The sequence below is a fragment of the Eptatretus burgeri genome, chromosome 8 (genome assembly GCF_056783735.1).
Source record: "Eptatretus burgeri isolate ZD-2024b chromosome 8, Ebu_testis_v1, whole genome shotgun sequence".
NCBI classification, from domain to species: Eukaryota; Metazoa; Chordata; class Myxini; order Myxiniformes; family Myxinidae; genus Eptatretus; species Eptatretus burgeri.
The window spans coordinates 66,089,462-66,115,630 of NC_140968.1; the positions used below are offsets into that span (position 1 = coordinate 66,089,462).

The 26,169-nt window shown below is 43.4% G+C and overlaps 1 protein-coding gene across 12 annotated transcripts in view; it reads right to left on the reverse strand.

The window, feature by feature from the left end:
• LOC147021928 (uncharacterized) overlaps nucleotides 1–26,169 on the reverse strand; it is a 59,673-nt gene that overhangs the window by 14,969 nt on the left and 18,535 nt on the right. For 10 of the 12 annotated variants that reach the window (XM_085892360.1, XM_085892354.1, XM_085892355.1 and 7 more), the window contains one exon: nucleotides 3,449–3,508. The exons of 1 other annotated variant lie outside the window; for it this stretch is intronic. The gene's annotated coding sequence lies outside the window, so the exon portion shown is untranslated. Of the gene's footprint in view, nucleotides 1–3,448; nucleotides 3,509–6,566; nucleotides 6,588–26,169 lie in introns of those variants that run through there. One more of the 12 variants, XM_085892365.1, reaches the window with a different exon arrangement.

The window sequence follows — 26,169 nt, forward strand, 5'->3', positions numbered from 1 at the left end:
ATGAAAACAGACAAAATGTCCGCCGCAGAATTACCGGTGATTTCTACGGATTTCTGCGGGAAAAAACAGTAGTTCTAGTTGAGAAAACTAGTAGAGAAGCTAGTACAAATTGTACAAAATAACAGGAATCACCGGTGATTCGCCAGCCGGGCAGGTAAGGCAGTATTGTGTACCCGCCCAGCACAAAAGTTAGGCGCCATTGGCGACCGGGCGGTCGTTAATTTGCACCCCTGGCTCGATCCGTTCCTCCAATCTGAGTGATGTGTGACCTACGTACTACCTGGCATCACACCGACACTGAAATTCGGAAATAACATTGTTCAGTTTTATGGTAGGAAGCACATCTTCCTGGACTGAGGGGAGCAGTTTATGGTTAGTAAAAATCACTCATTGCAACTGAGTTGTAACATTGTGAAACTGACCGTTTCATCAGTTGTTAAAACTTTTGAGAGATTTTACTTCTCAATGGCAGCTTAAGATAAACTGGACACTTTTCTGGTCTAAATATAGTGTCCTCATACCGATTGACAGTTTTGCGCTGTATGAACCCTCAGATGAGTCACTCAGGTTAGCCATTGTCCCGGAGAGTGGCCTCAAGGCCATCATGTGTAGGTGTGTCAGTAACAGTCCAAAGAACCAATCCCCAACAGTCTGAGCAAATAAATTGTTTCACTTTGTGTCTGCATTTCCGGGATTCTTGTATGTCCTCACGAGCTGCAATATGAAAAGCTTCGACAATGTCTGTTCTTTTTTTATGCTATTTTCAAATTTTGAACTACCAAACGTTTTTTCACATATGTGTATAATATATACATCTGTATATATAAAGTTGAAAGTGTGTCTGTCTGTGTGTCTGTGTGTTTGTCTGTGACCTATGCACGCGAAAAGTACTGGACTGATCCTCACCAAACTTCACATGCTGACAGAACATGTACCCGGGAGTGTCCCGATGTAAAAGAATTGTACTTCCGACTTGCGGTTTCCGAATTATGACGTCATCACCTGATTTCGTAACGTTAATTTTTCAAGTTCAGCCGATTGACATGGGGCCAACGCCATTTGCAATAGAATGAAAAAATAATGCTACACTCAATTGAAGACAATGACTTCCGACTTCCCGGTTTCCGAATTATGACGTCATCACCTGATTGCGTAACGTTAATTTTTCAAGTTCAGTCGATTGACATGGGACCAACGGAATTTGCTAGAGAATGAGAATTAATTAAGTCGCAAATGATGACATGAAACCAGCCTCACATTGTTGAGGCATTATGGTTTTTATCTGATGCGGCAATAAATCTTAACATTTTTGAACTCGAGTCTTCTGCATATAAAACATGGCGGGGAAAATGTTGTTGTGGTTGACGAAATTCACAAACCACCATTCAGGTCCCTTAGGTGAGATATCTCTGTAAGTATATGTGTAGTTAGGCCCAAACCCGTTGTCTAGAGGGAATAAATGTCATTCAGTCGGGCTGCGACTCTTCAGGATAGCCGTTTTTCTTTTACTATCTTTATTTTGGACCAGCCGCCATTATTACCACCACCAACCACGTCTCAACAGCCATCACAACAACAACCACCAACCACAACGCCGCTTCACAACAACAACCACCAACCACAACGCCGCTTCACAACAACAACCACCAACCACAACGCCGCTTCACAACAACGACGACCAACCACAACGCCGCTTCACAACAACAACCACCAACCACAACGCCGCTTCACCACAACCGCCACGACCTTTACCGTCACAACTCACCACCATCGCATCCACACCATCTCGCGCCACTCGTGGGCACCGATACTGGACTCGTGCAGGGTGCGCACCGAGCAGCGTATTCAGAGACATCACAGACTTTCCGAAGAAAAACGGATCAAAAACGACTCACGCCCACTTTTGTTCCATCCAATCGGTGAGCGAGGGGCGATTTGGCCCCGCCTCTAGGGCGTTGGAGGGCGGTCACTATATGCAAATACATGGATCAAAAAGCATTCACGCCCACTTTTCCTCGGGCCAATGGGGAGCCAGTTAGAGAGGTGAAGGGTCGGAGGCAGAGGGTCAAGGGTGAAAGAGCGAAGCCACGGGGCTTATATAAACGGCTGCGTTCGTCAGTAAAGGAGTTATGCGGAGTTCAAGAGAGTCGTCGGTGGAGCTGGAAAGAAGTGGGAGAAGTCAAGAGTGAAGAGTTGGGACGAGCCAAGAGAGGAGACGGAGAGGGCGAGTAGACGGAGCTGTGGAGAGGTGACGGCGGCGAAGGCGGACGAGGGGGTGCTCGCGTCGGTGCCGGGAGCTGCACAGGGAGAGGCCAGCAACGCGCCCGAGGTCGAGGAGGAGACGCTCGCCGTGGGACCCGAGACAGGGTGATATCCTCCTTCCCCCGAGCATCAGCAACCCCCTCCTGTTTCCCCCCATGCTGAGATAGTGCGACAAAGGGGGCCCCCTTCCCACCCCCTACCAGACACTGTCCGCGAGGCCTGCGGAGTTGAGGCGCCACCGCCGCTCTGCGTCTCATCATCAGATGGGTAGGCCCGACACGGTCTCGGCCCCAGGCCCGCCTACCCCCCTCATCCTGGAGGGTGGTTCTCTTTTCTTTTGCTTTGGGAATATGTGTTGTCGGCGCCGTCTGTGAAGTAAAATTGTATAAGTGTTGCCGTGTGCCCGGTAGTCGGTTAGATCTGCATTGTTGCATTTGCTTTTTGTGTAATATTGCATTGTCTTCTTCTTTTACATGTGCTTTTGGTGGAATTGTATATGTGTGCTTTCCGTTCATCGCGAAATAAATGTGCTTCATGTTGAACTGTTTTCCCGCTTCGCTTCGTCTTTTCTTTCATTGAATCTCCATCTTGCTTCACGTAAAGGGTTGGTCATGGGCTAAAATGCCCGATAATTAATCGAACCGTCGAGGCCGACGAATAACACCGCTCGGTTATCCCGATAGTACGGAATGGGTTGCTTAAAGTGGCCCGTGTCCGAAGTCGACCTGCGGCGAGGTGCGATCGCCCGGTCTACCCTCCGTGTGGGTACTTAGGTAGGTCGAATTTGGCGAGCAACCCTATCCCACGCGGGGGCCGATTGGCACGATCGTGGTGAGACCGAAAGGTCCACCCGTGACTGGTTCCCGGCGTTAGTCCGAGAGGGTCACGACTGGATTGTCCGTCCGGTGGGCGACGTGCCGCGATTCGAGTTACGTGGCCGTCCGCACGCCGGCGGGCGCGAATCCGCAACAATATAATATTATATTCTATATATAATATAATATAACATATACTCCTTCAGACCCACCGTCATCCACGGGATTCCTGTGCGGAGCACGGGTATCCCTGCTCATATACATATATAAATAAATACACACACACACACACACACACAAATTAGGGCCTTAAATTAAGAACAAATATCATTGAAACACCCCCTCCCCCCAATCATTGCCCACCCCCTTACCTAATCTCAGAACTTTCAGCCTCTAATTGCAGTCTCCGTGTGTCTTCCCTGGACTTTCACCTGAGGTGGACAAACATATGAAGCAACATCAGTTGGACGAATGTAAGTAAGTACAAAAACTTGAAAAAGCTCGATGCTATTTATTATGGACACCATCTGTATCGGTATATTTTTTATTTAAAAATAAATTCACAAACCACATTTTCAGATTCCTGTCCGATGCAAAATAAAAGGAAATTGGCCTGTGCTCATCGGATGTGGTGCTATCGGCATCTAGTACAATTGCGTGTATTGTGATAATCCATCCTGCAAGCACAAACAGGATGTTTAAGATGAAAAAGAAAAATTCCATCATAAAAACTTGGATTTCTTCCTTCCATCAAGGGCCTACATCTTGAACCATAAGGAACACAAAAAAACCTCTCCCCCCACAGGGTCTGTAAAGGCTCATGGAGGAGCTGTAACAAATCACGTGCACACAAGAAAACAATTATGTAACAATCACCAAGTAACAATCACCAAACTTGATTGCAGACAAAGACAGCCACTGAGCTTGGGGAAATGATCTCACTTCCAGGTACCAGCAACACCACCGCTTCTCACTCCGCAATCACCGGAGCATTTAAGGAGGCATTTCCTCCTCCCAATGGATGCCAACTAAGGGACTTGTCCATGCTATGTCCTTTTTAAATGCTGACGGACAAGCAAGGAAGGAGCACGTACCATTTTAAAAGTCTTTGGTACGACTCCGCCGGGATTCGAACCGCCAACCTCCCAGACTCAGAGTGGACGATCTAACCATTACACCACTGAGTCTAATATCAACGAGTCAAGCAATCTTAAATGTATTGAAATGCTTTTTAACTGTAGAATCACAACAAGTTACCAAGCTTTATTATACAGTATTGCAGGCTGTTATTGAGAAATTAAAGTAAACGTACACACAGCCGACCATGTAACGCACGTGTATGATGTCACGAAGGAGACATGTTTTGCCTACAGGATAAATCAATGACGTCATACACTTGCTGCTTCATGGTATTCATTTTGAAAAGGAGGTAAAAGAAAAATTCCACAATAATGACATCAAGTCTGTTTTTTTTTTTTTTTATTTGAATTGTTTCACTTCAAAACGCCAATAATCTTTTGCATTCATGACTAATTTGTTTTGATATCAGTCACCCCAATTTCACGTCCCACCTGACTAAGTCGTTGGTAGTCATTAAAGTCAAAGGGAATAGTGTCCTTCTGTGCAGGTCTCGATTGGAAAATGCTCATCACTAATCATCCCAATGTCATCCTACTGTTCTCCACTGTCAATGGGTTGTCGTTTTACCCTTTGTCACCCCACACTTCCACGAGTCTCTGTCTTGTGTGGAAAGCAAGTAAATAAATAAATAAGTAAATCATTGGCCAAAGTTTGAAAGCTGCTTTGTTTCACTTTTGGCAGCTTATACATAGCATTACAAAAGCTAACATAAAGCTTACAGATCATTTCTTGTTCAAAGATAAAGGCACCACGAACCAACAGCCGTGCAATAGGCAAGGCCAGAGCAGCTACACAAGTCGGTGGTAACCTTTGAGTTTTGGAGGCACATCTTCTGAACCACAACCAGTTTTGGACGAGCTACAGTCTCCTACTTTCCACATAGTGGAAATATTTGAGGTCCTGGCAGATTTCACCATATGTTATCAAATCTTTGTGTACACTCACTCTGCTGCTCTTCAATTGCTATCTTCACAAGTTATGCAACCGTTTTGTTTCTCATACCATCCATCATCTTTTGTTCTCGCGTCACGTGGCCTTACACCGAATTCTACATGTGCTACGATGCCATTATTTGACGACAGTAATTCGGCAATGTCAAAGTGAGAATAGATCAGAAAAATAAATTATGACTATGCCAGTGAAGAGTGACGTAAAGACAGGGTATGCCGTTACTTATTGCATGGCATTTAAGGAATAACTTGATTACAATTGTGCTATAACTTGCAATGGCACTTAACCAGAATTACACCGAAAACACATTCTCATCGGAACAATCACACCTGCACTGCAAATTAATTAAATAGCCAGTGTGTCTATATTTAACAAGCGCCGAGATAAGACTCCAAAAACAAAAAGTATTTTTTGACTGTCCCAATTCTTTTAAGATGATCCTAAATTTTTAGTTTGGAAGTATATAAACTGAGGGACAATGGTGCAAAAGTAAAAAGAAAGACTTTTTATACACTGTACTGATTTCTCTTGTTTCTGACGAATATGAGCAACTTTTTTCAGATCCAAGGTTTGTGTGTCTCTCTCCCCAATCACCTCCCACTTTCCCCTCCTACCCTCTCCTCTTCTCTATCTCCTTTATTTCTCTGTCTCTGTCTGTCTCTCTCTGTGTCTCTCCTTTCACCTCCTACTCTCTCCTTCTCATCCGCTACCGCCCTCTTCCCTTCCACCAAAGGTAGGTTCAGTTCTGCCAAAGCAGCCCCATGGCACTGCGTGATTTGCCTTTGCCTTCCCAAGAGTCAGGATGGAAATTTGAAATGTGTTCAGGGTGCCAGAAATAACTTGCCTCGTCTTCACGAAGGATACCATCAGATCTTTAACATCAACCAACAAATGCTGGCAGAAGAGAAAGCCAGCTTTATGGCCAACTGAGGGACGGTGCACTGTTTAATACAACGCCCAGCCTGTGAAGCAACAATCTGACAGTTTATAGTCGGCATGAGAATCAAACACCTAGTAAAAAAAAAAATATCAAAAGGCAAGTGCACGTCCTCTGTCGACTACAGCTCGAGGAAATAAAAAAGATCAAAAAGGACTTCACACGTTCACAGACTTATTTGCTCTGGTAACTGAGAATTGTGTTTTTTTTCGCTGTGATAAACAAAACACGATGCACCAGAAATAAAGCAAGTTACAAAAATAATAAAGCAAGTTACAAAAATAAAAAGCTGACAAGTATTGCGCATTTTGCGGGATGTTTAACCACTACAAGAATCACAGCCGTAAACAAGTCAACAGTTCTGCTTGTATAATTAATCAAATGAATGTCCGTCAACAACCGCATGTGGAATATAGATGCAACGGTGGATGAAGCATCAGACTGAATCCAAATTACCTTACCATACAAAAAGGTAGACTTCGCTTTTGAGAGAGGAGAGCCAAAAGTAATACACATTTAAACCTGGATATGGCATCTGGATGACTACCGAGCAGCCTGATCAAGCTGGCCACCAATCGCAAACAGATAACCTTGCTCGTCTGCAATGCTCAACTGGCATTGAGACAGCTTCCGCACAATGAAGTGAGTCCCTTGTGGCCTATCTTTTCCAGGGCCTGCCTCCTGCACAACAGCAGTGTCAGTCTATTCTCACCATCAAACCATCTATTTCTTCCCATCGCAAGCACCTTTCAGATCATCGTATACCGGGGAGACCTCCGAGGCATCAAACCAACACCAGGTCCAAGGAATACATCATTATGTTCTTTCTTTCCAAAACCTCTGGCCAGCAAAACGTGAGCTCTTAGCAGTGAGGAAGCTATGAAAATTCTGTGCGCCTGAAACAAGAGGCCATCTGTCAAATTGCTTTCCTTTCCAAAAAGCTGCACTTCTGCCTTGCAGCACTTTCCGCCACCATTCTCAAAACACCAAGCACATCAACTCCTTAGGGAAAGAGGCAAATATTTGGCAATAGAAACCTACCTCTGTACAATGAATTGGTGAAGGAAGAACAATACCATATGCAGGATGACAAACATGACAGGAGAAAAGACGGTGTAGGATATATCTCACGAAGGAAAAACTGGTATACATGTAGATGTGGAGGAAAATGGCATGGAAAATGATCTGCAGAGAAATTACGAACATTTCCACCTGAGTGAATGTTTTCCGTAAAGCCTTCATCCCCCCCCCCCTTTAACCCTGTAATCAGCAAGCAAGCAAAGGGTAACAACACAAACCTCGACGTGTGATGTTAGTGCATAAGGATCATCCACATACGAGCAGCAGAATTTTAACTCCCCTTTGCCGAGACTCACTATACATTACCTTCCTTCCATCCCCTTGTTATCATCTCCTTTCAGCTGGTTTTCTCATTTCCTACCCTCCCTTCTCTCCCCTGTCCTTCCATATACCCATTTCTTTGTAAAACAGAGGCAAGGCTCGTGGAAGAGCGAGAACACTGAACGAATCAAGACGCAACAGAATAAAAGAAAATAGTAGAGAGGTGGTGGAAGCACCAACAGCAGGATTGAAAGACAAATGAGATGGAGACTTGGACAAATAATGGGCGGGGAGGAATGAGGGTTACGGGAAGACACATTTGGGAGGACAAGATGGATACAGAAGCAAACTCTCATGAAGGAAAAACTGGAAATTTGGGAGGAGGTGGGTGGGCTTGGGGTTTAACGAGGGTCGGAAGTATCATGGTTTTGGATGGGCATTGGGCATAGTCTGAGTTGGTGGTGAACAGCTGTTTTGAATATCTGGAGGGAAGAAGGAGATTGAAGAGAATGCAGAAGTTCATTGCACAGACAGCTGGGGGAAAAGAGCAACGAATGAGTGGAGGTGGAAAATCGCATCGGTGATTCTGGATAAATTTCTCGAGCAGTGATTTTATGTTCCTCAAAATGTTCCATAATTTACAAACCGATTACAGTTACCCATCACCTCTTCTGTGTACGTACTACGTATACGAGCAATATTTCAGTATACATTCTTGCATTGCCGACCACAAGGATACAAACAAAAAACCTGCCCAAGATATTATTATCTTACCAAAACGAAGTTTTTGCAAGATATGTTAGTCAGCTTGTATGTTTTTTTTTTGTTTGTTTGTTTGTTTGTCTGTAATCACGTATAAAAAATTCTGCAGAGCACAGTTATCATTGGAAATTTTTGTAACTTCGCATATCAGAGGCCTATAGAGGTCCCTTTCAGCGTATACAATTTTGAAGGTCAAGGTCAAAGGTCAAGGTCACTTTGTCGCAAATCAGGGGAGTCACGAAACCCTTATTTTTTGAGTAATTTTGATCGGATCGTCTTCAAACTTCATGGTAATATAGTTCATGGTCTGGCGCTCAGCTGATTAATTTTTGGTGGCGATTGGCCTTGACCTTCATGGTTAGCACCTAAGGTCAAACATATTTGACCCCAAGGTCAAATTTTCAAGTTTTAGGAACCATATCGTGTAGTACCTCAAATTGAACACCTCGATGAGTGCTTTCTAGATATGTCAAGCTTGAGACATTATGACGTCATTTGGTGACGTTATGAGGCAAACGCATATTTTTCATGGTTACTCTGTAGAACAATTCTCATTGGAATCTCTCGTAGGCAGATATTCCTCAAGGAGTCGCTCCTGGTGGATAGCAGCTCTGTTCACCTCAGTGTGACCTTAAAGAAGTCACACGTGGTCACCTTTTGGCAAGATACGGGCACCCTGCGGGTGACATTGGTTTTTTTTTTCATCCTCAGATGGTGTCCCATGGGATGGCGCAGAGGTAGCAGACTCACCTTTCAGTTAAGTCTACGTTTGATTCCCGACCTGACCATAAACTGTCAGATTGGTGCTTCGCATGCAGGACGTTGCTCCGTCCCTCGGATGTACGTCAAGCTGGGTGTGCAGTCTACCAACATTGGTTACCTACACTAAATAAGTACCAACAAATTAAAAATTCCTGCCTAAATCACCTTCAGTTGGGCATCAGGCCTGAACAACTGGTTCGTGAAAGATTTCAACCAAAAGCTTTCCCCGGGCGACACCACGAGAAGGTGCGAACAATTGTGACTATGCAAGTAATCGTCGTCGTTCATTGAAAGATGATCAGCCAGTAACTGTGAAAGCAAATTGTACACGCCCAAATATAGAGGCATCTCATCTCCCGAAGAGGAAACAAAAAGTGATGGAATTGCCGCAAATATTTTTTCTGAGCCGATTACAGTTACCCATCACCTGGCTGGAATTGGTGAAAGTAGACTCAACACGTTGCTTTATGGCAATTTTGTACATGGTACACGTTGCTGAAAATAGTGAAAAGGAATGGCGAGAGGATCACACACAGGAAATGGATGTAATGCAATGCCTTCAACGGAATAACTTAAAGCATTCTACAATCGCCTAGGTTATGGCAACCGGGCAAGATTTTGAAGTCGGCGTGAAGGTTACCAAGAAACGCAATGTGCAAAGGGAAATGAAAGCAGAAGGGGCAGTCGTGTAAGCATGCACCCTGAGCGAAGTGTGCTGCACAATGCATCGTGATCATCCTGCGAGCTCTGCAGAAAACGACATCAAAGCTGCAGGAAGCAAAAATATTTTGTCAAAGATGGAAAGGCAGCATAGTAAGCGGTATCAAATGCCAATGCGGATAAATCCAATTGATCCTGAAGGTATAAATATTTTAGAAACTACGATTTATGTCTTGAGCTCAAACGCTCGTTGGGATGTCTTTAGCCGAGGGCTTTGCTAAGACAGACACGGTACAGCTGCACCTCCGTCTATGGTGCCGGAAGATGATAGAATGCTATTCCTCAAATGAAACACGAACTTCAAGCCGGATAGGGAAACCATTCGTCGCTTTCTACAGAAACAGCGCCTGGAAAATTCTCACAATTTATTAGAGCTGTTGGTGGAGTTCCTGTGTCTGGTACTTCGAGCATTCAAACAACCTGCCGGGCATCTTACGTCTGCAAACTGCATTCTAGCAACAAGTGCAACATTTGTTCATTCAGTTTTTCCTTAGTGGTTAGGGTGGCTGGCTTAGGATCTTTAGGGCCCTGAGTTTGAGCCCCATTGGCTGCTGAATTAACACCAGGTGGGGTTGATTCAGCCTGTCATCCTTCAGAGGTCAGCGAACCGAGTACCAGTGTTCAGGTATAGGGGCACAGCATCAGCGGCATAGTCACGCCCCAACAAAATGATAGCTACCGGGCAGCAAAGCTGCCAAACGTAACAAGAGGAAGAATCAGTTTTGCAGAGTTCCATTCCAACTCAAGGACGTATCAGGATTATTTGCTCTCACAAGTTTTGAACGTATTTAAGTGCAAAATAAATTCATAAATATCAAAGCCTCTAAACTTCAAAAGCAAATCACAAGCACAAAATGAAGCCAATTCACTTAACAGCAGCAAGAGCTGGAGAGGAAAAACAAGACACAGACAAACAAATTTGTACATACTTGCTACCAGCCCAAGCATGGAAAATGCCTCACATACCATACAAATGACAAAAGCTTCACCACATGCATTTATGACACAAAGTACCTCGAGTTCGACATTCACCTTAACTTTCAGAAACCAATACGTTATACGCTTGACTGCTCTGCAAGTCTTTTCCATCCTTTTCAAAAGGGATCAAAGTGAGGGATTCATGATCAAAAAACTTCTACAGATCAATTGAGCAACACCCTGCCTGCCCCACACAGCATTATTGACGATGCGGTCATGAAGTAACCACAGGATGGCCCAGCATACAACTACATGGTAGTGCAAATCAAGATTGGAAAGTTTTAACGTGATGAAGTGAAAAAATAGTCACCAAAAATGAACAATTTTCTTTGTCGTCGATTGAATTGCTCAATTCCACAACTTTTACCCGTAGCGTCATGAGAGTCTGTGTACCTGTGCGTAATGACCTCAATGTTCAGATCTCCACAAAGAAAATGAGCATACAGGATTTTAAGTCAGAGCTATGAGCTGGCCAAGTCATTCCACACTGGTGCCTGTCTGGAAACACGAGAGAAATTGCAATCTTCAAACATTCCAGGAAGAAAGTCAAGGATAACTCTCGCAAGCATGAGAGCTGCATCAACCTACAAGAACCAATGCATGCCCATGTCTAAGCTCTTATTTCACAAATACGGTAAAAAATTGTTTTGAAGTATGACAAGATAACGGGCATAATTAATAATCCTGATGAATCACCCAAGCGTCCTGCCCCTGCTCTGCTTTGCTTCTCCGACGTCCCGCCCCCGGTATTGCAGCAAATGACTTCTGTGACTCCACGGACCTCATTCAATCAGCGAACTTTCTGACCCGGATTTCTCCCAGTGGCACGTACTCCCTTCCAGACCTGGTAATGATTAAATTTTCCTACCGAGGTCTCCGGCTCCTCTTCTGCTCCAACTGGTTCATCTGATCATATGCTTGTAACAGTCAACATCTCTCTGGCTATTCTCCCAGAGAGCTGCCTCAATGCCGGCGAGTCTGGCATTTCACTCAAGCAGATTTGGCAGGGACTGTAAGCAACCATCTCTCTTCAGGAATGGTCTCCTATATCTACTGCCTCTGATGTTAACTCAGCCTGGGAATTCCTCCACAGAAACCTGCCCCCTCTCATGCACAGATTCATCCAATCTCGTCTTCAAAATTATCCTACCCCGCTTCTCGCCCATGGTACACTGAATCCTATGGTGAGGCAGTTGCTCTGAAACAACTTATCTTCTCTTCCAGGAAGGCAAATCCGACTGAAGGCAACCTCAGATAATTCCACAAAGGCCACAACAAGTGCGTGTCCACTGTCAGGAAAGTTCTAAAACAATCAAAGGGAAGACCATATACTGCATTCGAGTCATCAGGAAGAACCCATATAAGTAAAGAGCAAAGATGGAGTCATCGCGAGGAACCTGGCTGGATAGGACTCGGGTTTCAGCCGCGACTCCACTACCCTCAAACCCATCCAGGCACAGCCAAGTGAGCCTTATAGAAAACATTCTGCAAGAATTCACTTCTCCTGAGAGATAGCTGATGAAGGAGAGAAATATAGAGTAAAGGAGATGAAAGAAAAGAAAAAGCAACAATTAGAATGAACAGTGGCTAACAACATCTCGTGGCTAACCTCAAGGCTGAACTCTCTAAACTTTCTCCTTCTTCAAAGACCTGGTGGTGCCTTGTCAAGTATGTTTCTGGTTTTTGCTCCCCCTATATCCATTCCTTCACTTCAAATGACACCAGCACTGACTGCTTGTGAGAAGGCCGAATGTCTCAATTCAGTGTTTGCTTCCAAATCTTGTGTATGCAATCCCTCCTCCCTATACTACCCTACCTTTTCATACCCAACTGCTTCTGGACACTGTGCGTTTCTCACCTGACAAGGTGGAGAGATTTCTGGCAAACCTCAACTCAGATTCTGCAACCGGTCCAGACGACATCAGCCCACGTGTCCTAAAAACTGCTTTGCTTCTCCAATGTCCTCTGCTCTTGCTCACCCTCTCTCTTTTCTAGTCACCCTCTCATTTGCTCAAGGTCATCTGCCATCTGCTTGGAAATCAGCTAACATTACCGCTCTGCATAAAAAGGTGCAAAAACAGATCCTTACAACGACAGACCAATCAGCCTTCTCCCAGTCATCATGAAGGTTATAGAATCCATCATCACTTCAGACGTTCAATCCTTCCTCTTCTCCAATGGCTTGATTTCCGATCATCAATTTGGATTCAGACCAAGTCACTCTACCCTGGACATGCTGCTTCTGCTCTGCCACAATGGATGGAGGTCCTCAATGCCAGACATGAAATCAGAGCCATCTCCCGAGACATATTGTGTGCTTTCGATACGGACTGGCACCCCGCCCTGCTCACCAAACTCTCTTGCCATGGTATCCAAGCACATCTCCACTCATGGCTCGCAGACTTCCTCTCCTGCTGCAGCCAACGTGTGGCCCTAAATGGAGTTCTTTCATCCCCTCTTCCTTATGCCAGGTGTTAGCTTAATGGTTAGGGTGGTGGGCTTTGGATCATTGGGTCATGAGTTCAAATCCCGCTCAGCTGTTGAATTAATTCCAGGTGGGGTTAACTCGGCCTGTCATCCTTCCGAGGTCAGCAAAATGAGTGCCAGCTTGCTGGTATACTGTGTCGGAGTGGCGACCCATCCAGGATTGTGCCCAATAGCCAAGGAGACTGCTTCAGCAGCACCAACGCTCTGCACAGAGTATGGTCTCAATATATACCAAAACGTAACATTTGTTCAAAAATTAATTGAGCAGCTTTTTGCACTAGATTATCTTGACAGACGATGCTACTTTTGTCACTGACAATCACAGCTTCCCAAGGGCTGAGAGGATGGCCTAGAGGTACTGCCTTCCCACTCACCTCGAAGCTGTCTTGCCTGGTTCTAAACCCAAACCAGTTATAAACTGCCATCCCATTGTTTCACAGGCAGTGACATTCATCAATGTGGGTGCCATCCCTTGGATGGATGTTAAATGGGAATCCCGTCTGCCAGCATTCGTTGGTGGACGTTAAAGATCCCATGGTGTCCTTCTTGAAGAGCAGGCGAGCTATCACCAGCCAAACTACAAATTCCTGCCATAACCAGCAGAGGGCATTGCATGAGTGGCACAGTCACGCCCTCAGTCAATGATGCTACCCCGCAGCCTTGTGCTGCATATGAATGATGAAGAAGACTGCTTACGAACCTGCAAATAAAATTAATCCATCAGCATTTAGTGCAACACCCTGTATACACTTCAACGATGAAGGGTCACACCAAAAAGCCATCGGAGTAATCACTTTGCACCTTGTGAAAAATAATCCAATGCATGTATACTCGTCTTTTTCTGCCATGATAGTCAGTATTCAAAACATCGAGGTAATGGCACAGCCGAACCTGCAAAGGTCACAGGGAGGAAGCAAAGGCCCTCTTACTTTGCAATGAGCAAAAAGGAAAGCAGAAATGTACAAAAGTGACAAAGCTTCAGTGGGATCATCTTACAGTTAACAGACCCCCACCAAGGTGAAGACGAAAAAACGTGAAAATGAGAAAAGGGACACAGGAGAAACAGCAGCAGAAGAGGGAGTACAAGGGTCAAAGAGAAGAAAGACTTGCAAAGAGAGCAGACATGCCCGTGGCGATTCTTCATTGTCCTGGTCATCGTTGATCAATCACGACACAAATGGACACAATGGGGGAGGAAAATTATTCAATCGTTATATTCGTGTGCGTTGATACAGAAAGGTGACGTCAAAACCTTACATTGACCCCAAAAAGCAAAAGTCTGTTAATTGGTGGATCTTTGGCACATCTGCATTAAGAGTACGATGATTGACAGCAGGTATATTGGACCAAAAAAGAGCAACACAATAAAACGACCGAATCAAGGGATAATTAATTATGGTGTGCAACATTTTAACAACAATGAATATTCACAGCACACATTGTCGACTCATGCAGATCAATGGATTTGCAAAAATTCAGCAGCAGGTCGGCCACGAAGGGGTAACCTCCGAATCTCTCGGCGACAATGCGGCAGGCCGGAGAGTAGCTGAGGACGTGGAAAGTGCTTCACTTCTTTCATTCAATTTGATGGGGATCGATGCGGCTGTCTCCACCAGCACTTACCTAATGCAGTCCCGCAAAACAAGGCTGCATCGTGCAGGTGCAATTTCGAGTAAGCTGTTCATCGTCATCCCTACTTGCCACCACAAAGGGTTTTTGCCACAAAAAACGTGGTGACTTCATGGGGTGAAGAGAGACATCAAAAGGCAGGATCTCTCTTTTATACACTCTCACACTCTAGTATTCTACCTGAAGGCAGGTTCATTACCACCAAAGCAGCCCCAAGGTATGGATCACATTGGGGGTGAGGGGTGGGGGTGTTGCCATTGCTTTCCCACTGGTAGTCAGGGCAAAGGTTTTGAATTTGTGCGAGGTACCCGTAATAACTCATCTACTCTTCATTAAAGACACGGATGTATGTTTAGCGTCCACCAACTAACAATAGCAGATGGCACAACCAGTTTTATAACGTCCATTCGATGTACTGTGTACTGTGCCATGCAATGCCCTGCCTGCAAAGGACCAATTCACCATTTTGTAGTCGGGTCAGGAGTCAAACCCAGGCGACACAGTTAACAGACCCCCACCAAGTGTGCTACCTGTGCATCCTGTCATACCTCATACCTCCCCGAAACAGAATCTCCATTGAAGCTCCATGCCAAATGCGAGACCTCTGCGTCATTCCGTCATACCTCATTTGCATTACCTTTTCCCCATTGAATCATAACACCACGGCACAGTTTGATACCCTATATGTGAAAAACCCCCCAAGGAGAATTCCTGTGGGTGAACCTGGGTCATTTAGAGGACGGTAACTTTCCTCCAAACTGTGGAAGGAGACGTGTTTCTAATTTGTTGCAAAACCTGCTCCATTGGCACACCTGAAAAGATTACAAAATATTCAAATAATTGCTTAATGATAAATAAATACAGCTTTGATCACACCAACAATGCAGAAGCTGATAAAAGTAGATTGATTGTAAATAAATAAATTTACATTGTGAAAATTATCACAGCGAGATCAATTTTAGGCCACAGTACAGATTATAAAGATAAAATACACCACGGGTATCTATCAGCAACACACACACACACACACACACACACACACACACACACACACACACACACACACACACACACACACACACACACACACACACACACACACACACTTCCTCAGCTCACTGAAGATAACTGCCATTTCTTACCATACACATTGTTTGGCATGCTCACAGACAATGGGGCAGTGAAAGCTCATTTGGGAATGTCACGAGAGTCCTGGAAACTCCACTAGAGCCAAAAATAAATGGGAGTTGATGTGACCTCGAGAGTTGAGGTGGGGTGGAGGGGTGCGGAGGGCAGGGGAGGGGATTGTAAACTGTCAGCATTGGACAAATAAGTAAGTTCAGCTTCTCAGCAGTGTCAAATTTAAATCATATCCATCTTTCAAAGATTTTTGTTTTCTTGCCCTCTTCTTTGCACTTTAGGATTTAAAATAATTTCAATTTTTTTTTTTTTTTTAAACACAGCCTCATGGTGGGTGGCTACCAACCTAGCCCCCATATCCTGCCGGAAGCCCCCCTTGGCGATGTCAGACAGAGACAAGCTGGCTGGGCCGTACCCTATAAAGGGCATGGTTGCCTGCAGGTCTTTTACAAGGCCAGATGCTTCATAAAACGACCATGCAAGCTGTTCTCGAAACACAATTCACCTCTCGAGCACTAAAACTGTAGCAATGAAAACCAAAAAAGCGAGTTGTTCACATTTAATGTTCCAATTCGTGCAAAAAACTATGGATTCCTATCCAGCCCAGTGACCTTGCCAATTTTTTTTTTCCCCATCACCCAAAAATACTTCCCGCTGCCTGGAGAAATATTACACATGTGTTGGACTACAATTCAACTTTTATTATGCAAAAGCATGGCTGAGCAAAATAATTCTGCCATCTCATTCACATATGAAAATTTTATCGAAGATGACGAGAATAATCTGTTATTCTTTGTGCTACAAAAGGTTTCATGCCGTTAACATTTACGAACGAAGAACAAATATTTATTAGCTCCAACACCGAAGGTGAAGGAGGTTGTGTTTTCACCCCCTTTCTGTCTGTTTGTTTGTTGCACGCAAAATCGAAGATTTTTCAAGTACGAAGGGACAGTCAATAAGTAACCTTGAAATGGCGATGTAAATTCGAGAATGTAATGTGTGTAGTTGTTGACGACATATGTTATATGGGTAAGAGTCACGTTTTGCCTGTTTTAGATCTGGCAACATTGAGCGTATGTCGTCAGTCGAGCAGTTCCAAGATGGCGGCTCCCTCGGAAGCATGCACCAGGGAGGACCAACGTTCTGTCATCCGTTTCTTGGGAAGTGAGGGTGTGAATCCCAGAGAAATCCATCGCAGAATGAAAATGCAATGTGGTGACGCGTGTTTATCGCTGCAGCAGGTGTACGACTGGGACAGGAAGTTTAAAAGTGGAGTTCTTTCAGTTCGGGTGCGAGTTGTCTAGGCACCCACCTTGCGGACACTTCGCGGAACTCCAGCACATTGTGAATGATGTGGTGTGCTGAACCATGACCACTGTTCAATTCGGAGACCACTTCATAAAGCATAATGTGACGTTTTTCCCTTCGCACGGTCTCAACTACTGCAACCATTTTTGGTGAGTCGGCTGTGTGATGCCGGCCCGAGTGAGCAGCGTCTGCCACACTGGACACTCCACTTTTAAACTTCCTGTCCCAGTCGTACACCTGCTGCTGCAATAACCATGCGTCACCACATTGCATTTTCATTCTGCGATGGATTTCTCTGGGATTCACACCCTCACTTCCCAAGAAACGGATGACAGAACGTTGGTCCTCCCAGGTGCATGCTTCCGAGGGAGCCGCCATCTTGGAACTGCTCTACTGACATCACACACTCAATGTTGCCAGATCTAAAACAGGCAAAACGTGACTCTTACCCATATAACATATGTCATCTTTAACTACACACATTGCATTCTCGAATTTATATCGCCATTTTAAGGTTACTTATTGACAGCCCCTCTTATATTGGTCAGTCAATTTTGTTATTCTGTCTATCTGTCTGTCTATCGCTCACATGTCACAATTTTAAACCGGTCTTCACAAAACTTCACCACATGGTTGAGTTTGTCATAAGGAAGAAGCCTATTGTTTTTGAGGTCAAAAGGTAAACATAGGCCAAAGGTCAGCAATCTGATCCGGATCTGATAAGTTTTTGAGTGATTCTTCGCCATTGAAAGATCGGGCTAAACTAATATATAGCACGATATCTCAAAAAGTTGTGGACATATTCGGACGAAACTTGGTGGACATGTTGGCTGTATGGCAAGGATAAATCGATTCAATTTTGGTGGAGATCCGAATTCGGATCTGGATACGAGACTTATTTAATTTTTAAAGTGATTCTTCACCATTGATAGGGTCAAAAACGATATAGTACTGTATAGCATGATATTTCAAAAATGTATTGGGCCTGATATGCTCTCGTGGATCAGGCATTATGTGGAGGAGGTATGCGCTCCACCGAGTTTCCTTCTAGTTTTAGAAATGGGTTGCCTTGAAATATGCATTTTTCACCAACAAAAACATAGATTAAAAAAAAACATTCTCCAAGGAAAGGGGTTAGTCGGTAAAATGCATGGACAGCATTATCTGTCAGCTTCGATGTAGGTGTAATACTGAGGGCTTTACTTATTCATATGTATGCAGCACCTTGCTGAGAGTTCACATCATTTCTGAGGACAAGGCTATGCCTTTGAGCTTGCATACCCCTCATGCCCCTACCTTCACTTCCCTCTTCTCCCCCATAAATCAGGGAAGGAATTTAGAAGTTGCCATGGTGCAAGCATGCAACGGACGGGTCTACCATTTTCAAAAGGTACCAAGGGATCTTTAATGTCCACAAACCAATACTAGCAGACGAGACAGCTAGCTTAATATATTTTCTGAATGATGGCATACCTAATGGTGCGGCATCCTGCCCATGAAGCACCGGGATGACAGCTTTATGGATGGATTGGGAATGGAACCCAGACTAGACAGCTTAAAAGTGGGTATGCTAAATCTGAGCTCACGTGGCTGTCCTTGGGCTTTGCTTGCAAACAAAGAGTGTGCCCCCCCCCCACCCCACCTCCCCAGCTGTTATATTTTACATGCTTGCCATCTCATGTTTAAAATACTGCATGAAATGGCCACTATGGATTGCTTGCTCCTCATCCCGGTGATGATTTTGTACATACATTTTAACAACCTCCTCAGATTCATCAGCTTACAGTGGTATAAGGGAGGGAGGATCACATGATGCTCACTTTTGAGAAACCATTTGGCGGGGAGGGGGAAGAAAACGATCTTTGAGAGGAATGAGTGAATGAACATTAGTTACAACTTCGACGTCATGTAATAATGTAATATAATCCAAATAATACAAATTATGTACTTGTTACCCACAGTGTTAAATAATTTTGCTTTAAAAAAAAAAATTTCTACGTATATATAAAGTGGACATAAAGTACTTCTTGAATCAAGCAGGTCAACATTGTTATTAGTTAATGAGAAATGACAAAATAACTTGTGGGTCATGACGTCATCACTGTTCATAACTGAAAATAGGGTTGAACAGCCTAAGCTCAGACCAGCACATTATTAAGAGATTTGAGCAACAAGCAACCTGAAAATTTTCAGGAATAAACACAATTTAATTTTTCCCTCTGAGTGTGAAAGAAAGTGCTGATGACATTGCTACTTTGTGTTTGGTTCGCAGGATGGAGAGAGAAATCCTCATCAAATTAACACAGATTTCAATGTTAAGTACCAAGTGTGCAAGCTTGCATTTAAGCTTCAGTCTTCGACACATGCCTTACCTTAAGGCTTTCAACAAGACAAGAGCTGGCAGGATTTCCACAAACTAATACTAGCAGACGAGACAGCTGGCTTAATGTAGCCCGAGTTTGAATCTAGACCCAGATATAAACTGTCATCCCGGTGTTTCACAGGAAACATGATTCAATGTGTGCGCCGTCCCTGAGATGGATGTTAAACGGGCGTTCCATCTGCTGGCATAAGTTTGTGGATGTTAAAGATGCCAAAGTGTCCTTTGCGATCATCAGGTGAGCTCACCTCTCTCACCTCTCTCACCGGCATCATGGCCAAATTCCAAAATCCTGCCCTGACTTCCTTAGCCAGAGTGGCGACCCAACTAGGTTTGTAGCCTCGTCACTTGCTTTGGCAGCACCATCACTCTGCACAGGGAATGGTACGTGATGATGATGACGATTATGATGAAGCAAGACAATTATAGTTGGAAAGAAAAACAGGATGACATCAGAATGGATTGACTAATCAACAGAGAGATTGGTGAGATTGCCGATGAGTTGCCATCCTCATGCTGTATTACGTATGGAAATGTGAAAATATAATGGAGAAAAGGAAGGTTTGGACAAGTCAGCGGACGGGAGTGCAAGGTCAATATGCGATCATATTGTGAATATAACAACACAGGAGGCTTTGTGACGTTAAATTAGCTGTTTGGATCCAATTGGTTAATTTTGAAGAATTGTTTTGTGCAACGTAATACAGGAGCACCTTTCAGAAGTGCTCGAACAAAACAAGGTGAAGGGAATATTTTGCTCTTGACAGTTTAACGAGCAGCACTCTGTTCAGTGATGTGGATTTTTGTTACAAATATTTCAAGATGTTAATCAAGGTATTTTCCATCTTAAGCCATTGGGGATCAAGGTAAAGCCAATAAGCACATTACTTTGTAGGAAAGATGAACAAAGTAATGTAACTGCACCTCAGTCATGAAAACTGTACCTAGGTTCTTTACGAAGTACCAGGTGCGAGTCGCCAGAATCTCTGAACAACATCACTTTGGAAAGACGTTCACGAGCAGAAAAAAAAACAAGGTGGCAACAACCTAATCATACTGAGAATATGAAACATTAATTATCCCGTAATTACGCCGCACACGCAAAGTGAAAAGTGGGGTTAAGCGACTGCTTAACTCTGTCTGTCTGTCGAGTCTATGATCGAGAAACTACTTAATTTCAATTGCTTTTACATTTTCAATTCTGCAAAAACACGAATCGGAACATGAACCTGCAGTTTACCAGTACTTTGGTAAATTGTATGGAATCCTGTCCTTACCACGCATGTGCACAGAGGAGTAAGGTAATTGTTTTAGCCTGTCTGCATGTCTAGCAGTCAAACAAAATTGAAAGTCATTCCAAAAATAAAACTTAAAGTTTTTAATGATTCCATAAAGGACACAAACAACTAGCATGACTAACTAATTTAATGTGTTGAATAAGGTGGTGTAAAAGACGCTGCATCAACGACGGTAAACATCCGGAAAAAAATAAATTCTACAACCAGTAAAACCTTAATTTAATTTCAATTGAATGATATACCTGAACACTGTTGAACACAAATCGCCTTCCTGGCATTTTCAACAATAAATATAGGGGCAATACCCCTGGGCACTCACCTAGTAGCAGCTGGATAAGATAACCAGGGAACAACTGGTAGATGTGGATGACCCACAAAATATGTAATGGAGAAGAAAGTAAATATCTGGAATATATTTTTAATGCTGTGAACAAGCTTTGGTACATCACGGGTGATGAAGGTTGTGGTCAAGTTTCATAAGAATTGCATGTGTAGTTTCGGAGAAGAAAGCAAATACCTATTTTTGGGCGAGCAACCCCCATAGACCCCTTTATTGCCTGATTTGTTTTATACCATGCACAAACTTTGGTACATACACGGTTAAAAATGTTGTGGTAAAGTTTCATCAAAAATGTATGTGTAGTTTCAGAGGAAGTTGAAAGTATTTGTGGACAGATGGACAGACGGACGGACGGCACGCAATCCCATAAGCTCCCGGGAACTATGTTCCAGTTGATCTTAAAACCTTCCGTTTAGCAGTACAGTACTGTACTGTACTTGGAAAAATATTTAGGCGTCTCATGTCCTGAGGGCATAGTAACTGTGATTCAGCATTCAGACAAAAATGGCAGTGCTTGCGTATGGTTGCCTTTGCGCATGTTATTCAAAGTTCACGAACAAGACCAATACACATCGTGCTCAGAAACGTAAAGCAAGAGTTGAAAAGACCATTCCCATGTCCTGTTTTGCAAGACTGTGTGGGTGTAAGGTGTTCGATGAACTCTCCAGTTGGTAGGAGCAGCACACTTACTTTGAAGGTTCAATACAATAAACCAAATCCTGTATTATACCTTAATCTTAGATTCACCGCATGCCATGAGGTAGCCCACATCTCTCTTGCATTTTCCCAAACATAGGTCATCAAAACAAAATTACGTCAATGTTTTGCATTCACAACCGAAGCAAGAATTGCAGCCAACTATGACAACAGCAAAAACACCGACGATACACTGTTGTCAAAATGGTGCACAGTACCGAGTGATGGTGCCAAAACAGCTGAAGGGATCCACTGTATCCCAAACCAGCCATACTACAGAGGATAAATAAACGAATTCATACATAGGACTAAAAATCAAAATAGAAGCAAATAAATTGATAAGTAAACAATAAGTGTGAATTCTGGTTCGAATCTGCTCTCGCATCTTCACACCACAAGTTTTGAGGACATTTTTGTGACCCAAAAATACTCCATCCACAACGGTTTGGCTTGCAGACGAATGACCTCAATGCAGTACACCAGTGCAGCATCGATATTTTTTGCTTTGAGAGTATCGGCAAGACGTGTAAGATTTAATGCTTTCTGAGCAGAAAAAAAAAAGAAGCCGCCGCACCAACCACTTCGACACATCGCAATGTGACCATATCGCAGACATAACATGGCATTTTAAAGGACAAACAGCATTATCAAAGATAGGGCATGGGTGGAAAGAAAGGAGGATGACAAAAGTTGTTGATGATTGGAATGGTAGTAGAGATCGGTTTTTTTATTTTTTTTTTAGTGAGTAGTCCAGTTGGGGTTGAGTCCCTGAAAGAGGAAGAGGTGTTGCATCCCAAAGCACACAGTACTTGGAAATGGAACAAAGCAGGCTGCCCTGTCTGGATTCAAGGAGACAGTTGAGCAAAAAAAGCTGTGTAATTAATACTACCTGCTTCGGTTTATATATGGGACAGACATGATGGAGAAAACGGTCTCCTCCTGTAATAGATTTCCTCTGGATCCATATGTTTATTATCCCACGCACATAAAATGAAAAGCGAGGTTAAGCAATTGGTTCATGTCCGTTTGTGCGTTTTATCAGTTCATGATCGAGGACCAGCTTGTGCAGACAGGAGTGAGATAATTTTTTTTTTTTACTCTGTCTGTGCATCTGGCAGTCAAACAAAATTGAAAATCATTCCAAAGAAGAAAATTACTGTTTTTAAGGACGTTATAAAGGACACAAACAACAGGCACGAATAACTAATGCAACGTGTTTGACAGGGTGATGTAATAGATGCTGGGTAAAATGGCGGTAAAACCTGGAATTAATTTATTTATACGCCTTAAAACCTCTTTTAAACCTTTATTTAAATTGAATGATATACTTGAACACTGGAGAACACAAATCGCCTTCTTAATACTGCCAGGAACCATGCGATACAGTAGATTGATGTATAGCATGAGAGGGCACCGTATTGTGGTGAACAAGAAGCCGCCAATTATACGTATGTACAATGTTGATTGACGCAACGTTCTATGGTAATAAATAAAGCCCCCATCTCCTAAACCGTGACTCAACGTCATCTTATTACAGTGTATAAGGGTGATGAATAAGAGTGCTTCAGTCACGCTAAACTTCCGGATTTTTAAAAATGATCTTTAAAATTACTATTGTATTTCAATTGAAGTATATACTTTAACAATGCGAAAGGGGGGGGGGGGTATGGTGTTCTATGGACTATCTAATTACGCCGACAAGCGGGTGGATAGCCTGGTTTTAGATTAACGGTTAAAATGGCTGGCTTAAGATCTTCAGGTCCTGAGTTTGAGCCCCTTTTGTTCTCTTAAAATAACACCAGATGGGTTGACTCAACCTGTCACCCTTCTGAGGTCGGCAAAATGAGTACCAGCTTACTGGGAAGAATGAGCTATTTGAGTATCCTGCATCAGGGTGGCGACCCGTCCAGGATTGTGTCCCTAAGCCAAGGAAAAACTGCTTTAGCAGCCCGATGCACCTGCAGACATAAAGGAATGGCTCTTCTTCTTCTTCTTCTTCTTCAAGCGGGTGGAGAGCAAATTTGAGAAAAGAAAGAGAAGATGGGGGGGGTGGAGTTGTGGGTTTGGGGAGTAGAGCAAGAAGGAAAAGAAGTAAGAGTAAGGGGAAGGAAGGGGCATAGTCTGGAGCACATGGGTGTTGTGGAGGGGGATTAAGGAGGGGATTATGCATCAAATTTTGAGGCGAAATTCTGCTCTATTTGCATGCATATTAAACTGATGGCCACTTGTGTAGAGATTATGCTTCAAATGTGCTCTGCGGTGGTGATTACATATTATTCAAACTAGAAGCACCCACTCCCGATCTGAGCGGCCAATGGGATTATGTTATTATCCTTATTCAAACGTGTCATGCAAAATACCTCTCAAAAATACCTCTCGCTGAATAATTCAAAACACCTCACTGTACTGGAAAACATGGCGACAGGAATACTGCACGGTAAAGGGTGGGACCTGTAATACCCTCCCCCACCTAGAGACGGCGCTACATGATACACACTTACATAGAAAAGTTGTACCCCCTCCCACACCCAAGACCACCATCAAAGATAAACACCCCGATTTTAGCTAAACCAGAAGAGGATTGTGGTGTTGATTTGTTGAATTGCAATGTGGTGTCATTCCTACCTTGTTTGGTTGTTTCTTGAGATTTCATCCCTCCGTTTTTACATTTTATTTTAAATGTTTTTCTTTTTTTCTTGTTACATTAAGGAATGTCAGTGTGACAACACAAATATAATCATGACTTTAATAATCCTCAGAACCAAAAATAGTAAAGTAAACAAACAAAAAAACAAAAAAAATAACCAGTGAACATCTAATCGAGAACATCTAATATTGAAGATACCAAGGGCTAACCAGTCAATCTTGAAAGTACACCACGAGAAGCCTTGATAATATAATATTACTTTCTAACCAAACAAAATTATCTCCACTTTCTTTAGGTCTTTATTAAATCCTCATATCCCTACTGGAATTCATGGACCGGTGTTTGTGTGTTTGTTAGTCACGCTACTCCTCCTACAGTTCTGGGCTTAATACATCCAGACTTTCTACATAGGATCAGAATGACCCCAATTTGTGTATAGGGGTGTTTTTTAAAATATCTCTGCCGGTGGTCTTGGGGGGGGGGGGGCAAATTATCTGTGTAAATATGTATTGTGTAATGCCACCTCCAGGTCAGGGAGGGTATTACAAGTCTCCACCGTTTGCAGTACATTTTTCCTGTCCGCACGTTTTCCAGTGCCGAGAGGCATTTTGAATTATAAACAGTCGGTACATGTTTTTACTTCATGCACGTAATCCATGTTTTTTGGCCGACACAGAGCTGTCAGTTGCCTATACACCGCCCAAACAAAGGTATGCGTCAGAAGAACGTGTTGCATGCTTGGAACAATATCGCCCGTAGGACGGGTACTCTGGAAGTACATTATAAAGCAGAAATGTGTCCGTCTGTCCATCCCCAAATGACTCCCATAGTTTTGGAGTTCACCCCGTCAAACCTTCTGTGAAACGTTTTGTGGTCCCAACGGATGTTCTGAGGTTGGTGGGGGGTTTCATGAATACCTCAATACAAATATGATTTTGACTTTCGATATGTACGAAGCTGCTTCCGTTCCAGAAGTAAACACAATCATGAGTTTGGCAGAAACATTTGCTGCTTTAATAATATCTCAATCTAACTGTGATTTTGAGCTTCCACCCGAACTATCCCGTTTTTATCCATTCTAAGGTGGTTAAAGAGGTTTCATAAATTTCTCAGCACAATAATGATTTTTAATTTTCGATCCATACGGTGTCTTCTATCCAGCATTTCTCGCCAGCAGATTCGTCTGTATTGGGTGTCGCGTGAGAACGGAGTTGATATTAATTTAACTCACGAGTGTTTTATTTTGTTATATTCATGGTATAATATTAATTTGTGATTGGTATGATGCTGTTTGGAATGAAAATATAGAGAGATCGAGTTTAAAGGAGAATCAGGAAATTATGTGAGGGTTTCTACCCGTGACATTCGCGGATTCGGTGTTAGCAGATTCGCCATTGTGCCGACATCGAAATATCACCCACCTTACTTCTGAGGTCAGCAGCAGTAAGTTTTTTGCCTAAGTCCTTCACGAACCGGCTGTCCAGCCCCTTCCCATGCATCGCCCGGGTACCTCGCTACAACTTAAACTTAATTCCGTTCTTCAATGTTCTCTCAAGACTTTTCAGAACTGCAAAAC